Raw genomic sequence first — 8,354 nt, forward strand, 5'->3', positions numbered from 1 at the left:
CCAGCCAGCCAGCCAGCCTGCATGCGGAAGCAGCGCAAGGGAGACGGGAATCGGACGTTGCTCAAGAGCGGAAGGAGCTCGCAAGCTGCTCCTGGGAGGGTGGGTTTTGTAAGCCACACCAGGAGCCTTTAGGATCAAAGTGCTTTCCATGAAATAAATCATAACGCCCTTCACTCTGCTGAGGCTAGACTGTCTGTCCCAAGGCTTGCTGGAATTATCAGCACAGATTAAGCCAGGCATCCCCAAACTACGGCCCTCCAGATGTTTTGGACTACAATTCCCATCATCCCTGACCACTGGTCCTCTTAGCTAGGGATCATGGGAGTTGTAGGCCAAAACATCTGGAGGGCCGCAGTTTGGGGATGCCTGGATTAAGCTAAGAAAATTCACAAAATGCTGAAAAATATTTAAAACGGTTTGGGGCAATTCACACAACCACTGTGATATGTCAGAATGTAGTTTATGGATAACTAACATGATCTCATGCTTTTGGAAACACGGTTGTGAGAAGCGCACAAGCACCGATTATGAGCAAGTCCCTACCTGACCAAATACATATGCATTTGTTCGGGAGCAAGCTGTTCTGGGCTGATGGAAAAAATACTTCATCAGCAGCTTCAACTCACAAGTGCATCTTCAGCACAGGAGAGGATTTATTTGCAAGCTGTGCCAGCTGTGCCAACGGAGAAAGGAATACAGATGACCATTTCAGAATTCAAAGCTTTTCCAAACGGATTTGAAGCCAAAGGGGCATTTTCCCTTCAAAAACTTTTTAAATGGCCATAGATGTGTTCTGTTTTGGATCACCTAGGCTGCAACCCTGCACACTCATCTTGGGGGTCAATGGGGCTTACATCCAAGTAGACATGTACTGTATAGGATATTTTGTCAGCCACCATAACAGTGATTTGCACTGCTACAATAGTGCATATATCTGGCCTTTCTATGTAAGGTTTGCATCAGGATGGAAGCCTACTTGCCTTGCTCATTTACTTCAACCAGAAAAATAGGTACAAATAGGTACAAATATGCTTTTGTCAGGAGTAGGAATATGGATAGTTCATCTGACTAATGTATAAACCTCTCAAGCTTCTACAGTACATTGTTCTCATATTCACTAATGCCCAATAATCCTGTCTCTTTGTCATGAAAACAGAGTTAAATTCTTTTACCTTTATCAGAGCATTTTCAAGAAAGACAAAATGACACAATTCTCTTCAGATTACAACCCTTTATTGATTAACAAGTAATAAGCAATGAGCAATAAGGACTCAATCATTCATCACTCACTCACTCATTCATTCATGTCAGAAAAGCGCTCTGGACTGCTAAGGCATCGGCCGCCAGGGATGGCCACTAGAGAAGTGTGTGGCGTCTGGAGCAGTTTGGTGTCTGCCCCAGACTCCACACACTTCTCTAGTGGCCATCCCTGGCTGCCGATGCCCTAGCAGTCCAGAGGCCAGTGATATACGACTCCCCTCCGTAGAGAAAAGCACACACATTCCCCTGCTCCATGCAGTAGGAAAGAAAGAGCCAAAAGTAGATCTAAAGCTACTTTATTAAAAGGCTATTTACAAAGTCCATTCTGTTTCTCTGCTCATAAAACTCCAACAAAACAGAGCTAGGCATCTTGCTTCTTAATTCATCGAGAACCAGAAGCGAAAGAGGAAAAGAGTAGAATAACATCACATGGTAGAAAGGAGATAAAACACAAACTTCCTTTCCCATGCTGTACACAGACACTCACATGACAAACACAAATCATACTACTTCTCTTCGCTGGAGCAGCTCGGAGAACAATTATCCCAACAATTCATACCTACCAGATGGTTGGGCCCACTAGAAGAGATGGCCAGTCTTTTCTAAGGGCTGCCGGACAGCATCCTCCTGCAGGTAGGACAGCACGCAAAGTTCTCAAGGCCTTCCAGGTTCTTATATAGGCTCAGGTTCCATATGGCTACATTGTCTTGTGTTGAAGGGGGTTGGACCAAGTGATAGCTGATGTCATAATTATTCCTCAAATAGACATGAATAGGTATAGTTGAAAACAGTCTGGTTTCCTCCGTGTTTGATTCCTCAAATAGATATGAATAGCATGTTTCAAACAGTCTAGTTTTCGCCATGTTGTCACCGTCCTTATTAATAGTATGTTTCTTCCAACATGCCTTCTTTAAGAACAGTCATTTCTTTCAAGAACAGTCATTTGTCTTAATCATATCTTTAGTTCTCAGGTTGTCCATTATTTCATCCAGAACATGTTGTCATACCGCTCCCCCTGTCTTACACAGTCCAGTAACTGGTTCACGGTTCATCCATCTATTGAAATATTCAATAGTTTGGTTCGTTCTCTCAGTCCATTTCCATCCATCCTATTTTAATAGTCTGATAATGGTTCTTCCTCAGTCCATTTTTATCCATCCTGTTTCCCACCTTCAATAATCCTTTGTAAAGTAATTACTGTAATTCAATCAGTTCTATATTTGTAATTCAGAGATACCTTTATCCTTGGTTCTTCAGAGCCCAACCCTCTGGTTCTCATTCATACTTCAGACATTCATATCCATTCATAACTGCATTCAGACCCATCAAACATACTAAAAATATAAGCAACTAGCTGGCCCGGCCACGCATTGCTGCGGGTTTTTGTGTTACATGGAACTTTTTCTGTTAAATGGACCTTCAGAGTCTCCCTTTAGTCCCCTCACCTGCCCTGTCTCAACCCTGATTCCCCTACTGTAAGTGTCAGAAATAAGGCTCCCCCACCCACACGTGTTCCTGAAAATGTCCCCACCCCCCACTGCTTTGGCTAACTCAGGGTCTTACCTCCCCCCCATGGCTATGTGTTCCCCCCTCCCCCGTTGTTGTGCCTCATCCCTGTGACCCCCCCCCATTGTGAAAGCCCCATATTCTGTTTGTTTTTGCCTGTGGCCTACTGGGCAATGCTGCGGCCTACTCAGTTTTCCCTGTCCCAACCTACCCCCCCCTGCTTTGGCTGACTCAAGGTCCTCCCTCCCATGGCTATGTGTTTCCCCCCTCCCTTTGTTGTGCTTCATCCCTGTCCCCCCCCCCCGTTGTGAAAGGCCCTATTCTGTTTGTTTTTCCCTGCTTGGCAATGCTGCAGCCTATTGAAAAAGCTGGGCCTTGTTGCCGCAAAAGGACTGTTTTCAGTTGGTTGCTGTCGAATTTTATGATGTCATCTGATGGCACAGCTTTGGAGGCAGCAGCGTGCGATCTGCCTTTCCATTGGATGCTGCTGGAGTCTTCGGAGCTTCTGGTGGTGACGTATAATTTGGGCGCCACTTTTTTGTGTTTAATCATTATTTTAGGTGTGAAAGGTGTGGTTTTTTTGGGGGGGGATTATGCCAGATCCCTCCCTGATGGGCATGGAATGTTGTGGCCAAATTTGTTACATTACAGTTCAGCAGTTACTGAGAAAGGCTATAACCTCTGTGTGCGCAATGCCTACATTTATATATATATAGATTATAAAATGAGATCACATTTGGTTCTCACAGACTATTCCTGTGACTTAAAAACATCTTAGGTGAAGGGGCCCCTGACCATTAGGTCCAGTCGTGACCGACTCTGGGGTTGCAGCGCTCATCTCGCGTTATTGGCCGAGGGAGCCGGCATACAGCTTCCAGGTCATGTGACCAGCATGACAAAGCCACTTCTGGTGAACCAGAGCAGCACACTGTGACACGGTAACGCCGTTTACCTCCCCGCTTGGAGTGGTACTGTGAGGGACAGGGGATATCGCGAAGTCCCTCCCCTCCTGAGTTCAAGCCCGTCCCCGAGCAAAGGGGAAAGCAGGGAGAGTTCCGATTCCAGTGGGGAAGCAGGAAGTCGTGTCCGAGGCTCAGGCAGGGTAGAGGAGCCAGGGTCCCAGGTGGGACAGGAAGGGGCAAGTAAGGGGGGAAGACCCATCCCCCCAACTCCAGAATTACGCAGGAAGAGGAGGGGCAAGAGGATGGGTCTGCCAAAGCTTTTGTGTTGGAGAAAGACGCGCCAAAAGCCATTAGGAGGTTCTGAAACCGACTGACAACATCGCTCCGTGTAAATAGCAATGACTTGAGCACTGTAAATACGCAGCACCAATAAAAGAATAAAATGCAGAGCTGCGTAGCGTCGTTACTCTGAAGTAGTCCACTCCGGCCACTGTGACAGCAACCTCCTAATCATTTTGGGGCTACTTCGGAGTTGCCGGGATGAGCGTGTCCGAGGCGGAGAAGTGGCGGCAGATCGCTGAGCAAGCCCAGCTAGAACTGCAACAGCTGTCGCTGCAGGCGCAGGGAGAATTGAAGGCAGCTAAAGAGGAGACTAAGAAGGTCCAGGACGACCGGCTACAACTTGCGGAACAGGTGAGAGAGCTCCAGGAAAAAGAGCAGCATTTAAGGGCGGTGGCGGTAGACCTCCAAAACAAGCTGGATGCAGAGAAAAACAAGGCGGGAGGGGCTCCCCAAGTCCAAGTGCTGCCAGGAAGGAGAGCAGGGACCCTTGTAAGCAAGTTCAATGGAGACCCGAAGGAGTTTCAGGGCTTTGAGACTGAGATCGTGTATGCTCTTGAGCTGCACCAGAATGAGTTCCCCGATGATGAGCACAGAGTAGCGTTTATTGTGGAACATCTCACCGGAGCAGCCAGGGAGTGGCTAAGACCATTAATCGCAACCAAGAATCCTTGCATGAAAAATGTCCAACAATTTCTAGAAGGTTTGAGGACGATGTATTCGTCCGATAGTCATTTGGACCAGACTAAGGAGGAACTGCATAATTTACGCCAAGGAAATATGACAGTTCGCGCATATTGGGCGAAATTCACCATGCTGGTGCACAGACTGGGGTGGGTTTTGGATTCGCCTCCCATGCAAGCTGCGTTTTACTTGGGTTTGAGCGAGGAGGTGAAGGATGAACTCTCGAGAGGTCCAAAGCCCAGTACTATGGATCAGCTGAGCAAAGCAGCTCTGGCGGTGGGGGTGAGGCAGGAATCCCGGTGGAACGACAAGCAAGCGACGCGCGCAAAGCGGGCTTGGTTCCCACGGTCGCAGGAGAAGCCACTCCCTCAACAACCCTTTCAAGCCACGCCTGGAGCCAGCCAGGACCAGGAGCCCATGCAGATTGATAGCGCGCGCGCGCGGGCTTTTCAAACCCCAGCGGCGCCAAGACGCAAGGAGGGAAGGGGCGGGAATTGCTTTCTCTGCAACTCACCCCAGCATCTCGTCAGAGACTGCCCACATCGCAGGGAGTGGCAAGGAAAGGCGGGAACGGTGGTGCCCTCCCCCACTGACGCAGCACCACAGCAGGGAAACGGGAAAGCCTGGCTGCAGGAGACAAGGGGCAGCAGCCAGGCACAGTCAGCAGACAACAGCCCCAGCCCGCCCACCCGCACAGAGAGGTGCAGAGCCAGCCCACCCCTCCCAGAGCAGGAGTGGTTCTAGAAGTGACGCTAACGCTCCCAAATGGCTATCCCCTGACGGTCCTCGCCTTAATTGACAGTGGGGCGTCCGCCAACTTCTTCTCGAGAAGCTTTGCAGAAGAGCACCAAATCCAGCTTTTGCAGTTGGATTTTCCTCTGCACGTGGCAACCATTGACGGCAGGGAGCTGCTGGGAGGGGCCATCACACATCAAACCCCCCCCATGAGAATGACGGTGGGAAGGCACTCAGAGACACTGGCGTTCAACGTCACCACCATCTCAGACCCCCCCATCGTCTTGGGCATGAGCTGGCTGGCGCGCCACGACCCCTCCATCAGTTGGCACCAGAGGTGCATCACGTTTGGGTCGGACTTTTGTCTGGAACATTGCATGCAGCACCAACCAGGGGAGGGGCCTCCGATAGCCACGGTGGCCACCATGCATATCAAAGGGGGTGAGGCAATACCCAAGCAGTACTGGGACCTGCAGGAGGTCTTCAGCGAAGCGGAGTCCGACCACCTACCCCCGCACAGGCCTTTTGACTGCCAGATCAACCTGGTGCCAGGGGCGACGATACCCCCAGCCAAGCTGTACGCCATGTCAGACCAGGAGCTGGAGGATCTGCGCGCTTTCATCGACAAGAACCTCAAGCGGGGGTTCATAAGGGAAAGCAAGGCAGCCGGGGGCAGCCCGGTCTTCTGGGTGGACAAGAAAGACACGCAACAGCGCCGTCTTGTGGTGGACTTTAGACGGCTGAATTCGGTGACAGAGCCAGTGGCTTTCCCCATGCCCAGAGTGGATGATCTCCTGACAGCGGCACGCAGGGGCAAGATTTTCACCAAGCTGGACCTAAGGGGGGCGTACAACTTGATCAGGATCCGGGAAGGAGATGAATGGAAAACCACGATGTTCACGCCTCTGGGCTCTTTTGAATATCTGGTGATGCCCTTCGGTTTGCAAGGGGGCTCAGCATGCTTCCAGGCCTTCATGCACCACGTCCTGGGGTCCCTCCTCTTCAGGAAATGCTTGGTCTTCCTAGATGACATCCTTATCTACTCGAATGACCCAGTGCAGCACGTGAAAGATGTCAGAGAGGTGTTGCAACGCCTGAAGGAGAACCACCTGTATGTGAAGCTGGAGAAGTGCAAGTTTCACACCAAAGAGGTGGACTTCCTGGGCTACAAGCTGTCAGACAAGGGGCTGGCGATGGACAAGGACAAGGTGCAGGCCATCCTGGACTGGCACAGCCCCAGGACGCGCAAAGATGCCCAACGCCTACTAGGCTTCGCTAACTTCTACAGGAAGTTCATCAAGAACTTCTCTCGCGTTACGGCTCCCATCACGGACTGCCTGAGAGGCAAGCAGAAGTTCAAGTGGACACCAGAGGCGCAAGCAGCGTTCGAAAGCCTCAAGAGAGTGTTCGCCTCAGACCAAAACCTGTTCCATGTGGTGCCGGACGCGCCCCTACGCATTGAGACAGATGCTTCTGAGAAAGCTGTGGGCGCAATTTTGTTGCAACTGGACGCCAACAGGGAGTGGAGACCCTGTGCCTTCTTCTCCAGGAAGCTGACACAGCCTGAACGCAACTACACAGTGTTTGATAGGGAACTTCTTGCGATCTACGCTGCGTTCCAGCACTGGCGACACTTCCTGGTGGGCGCAAAGCACCCCATCCAGGTGTGCACAGACCACAAGAACCTGGAGTTCTGGAGAACTGCCAGGGTGCTCAACCAGCGGCAGATACGGTGGGCAGAGTTCTTCTCGAACTTCAACTTCTCCATCCACTACATCCCGGGGGAGCAGAATGTCAGGGCGGATGCCCTCTCCCGCAAGCCAGAGTACATGGAGGAGGAGGCGCCACCAGCCCCAAGGCACATTTTCCCCCCGTCGGCATGGTCCTGCGGAGCAGCTGTGGTGAGCGAGGCAGAACTCACAGCACTGACGGCAGCGGATGAATTTGCCAACCGCATCTTCAGAGAACTGAGAGGGGGGAGGGAGCAGGCAAAAGACTTTGCAGAACGCAGAGGGCTGCTTTTCTACAAGGGTGCGCTGTACCTACCCACCACCCAGCTTCGACGTACGGTCCTCAAGCAGATGCACGACAACCCTACAGCGGGGCATTTTGGAAGGGACAAAACCGCTCACCTAGTCATGAGACACTTCTGGTGGCCAGGGGTGCGGGAAGATGTTCGAGACTATGTAAGGGGCTGTACCACCTGCCAGCGGGCGAAGGTGGTCAGAGCAGCGCCACCAGGGTTGCTGGAGCCCTTAGCCACACCACACAGGCCGTGGGAAGTGGTGTCCATGGACTTCATCACAGATCTGCCTTCGTCCAGGGGTAAGACTGCAGTGTTGGTGGTGGTGGACCTCATGTCCAAAATGTGTCACTTTATACCGTGTGCCAGGGCAGTCTCGGCAGAAGAGACAGCCAAACTGTTTGTTGATCACATTTTCAGACTGCATGGATTACCTTTAAGGGTTATTTCGGATCGTGGCCGCCAATTTGTTTCCAGGTTCTGGCGGCGGCTCATGAACCTCCTGCAGGTGGAGGTCAGCTTGTCGACGGCTAGACACCCGCAGACCAACGGACAAGCGGAGAGGGTCAACGCCATTCTGCAGCAGTACCTGAGATGCTACGTCAGCCAGCGGCAAACGGACTGGGTGGATCGCTTGCCACTAGCAGAATTTGCCTACAACAATGCAGTGCACGTCTCCACAGGGGTGTCGCCCTTTAAGGCCAATTACGGGCGCGACCTCAGATCTTTCCCAGAGAGGGAGAGGGAGGAGGAGGAGGAGGAGGGCCCACAGGCTGAGGATTGGGCAGAGGAACTGGAGACGGTGCACCAGCAGCTCAGAGAACACTTGGAGAGGGCCAAGGAAGCGTACAAAAAGGGGGCAGATCGCCACAGGCGACAAGGGGAGGTCATCAGGGTGGGGGACA

Source organism: Zootoca vivipara, chromosome 7 (genome assembly GCF_963506605.1).
Source record: "Zootoca vivipara chromosome 7, rZooViv1.1, whole genome shotgun sequence".
Lineage (NCBI taxonomy): Eukaryota > Metazoa > Chordata > Lepidosauria > Squamata > Lacertidae > Zootoca > Zootoca vivipara.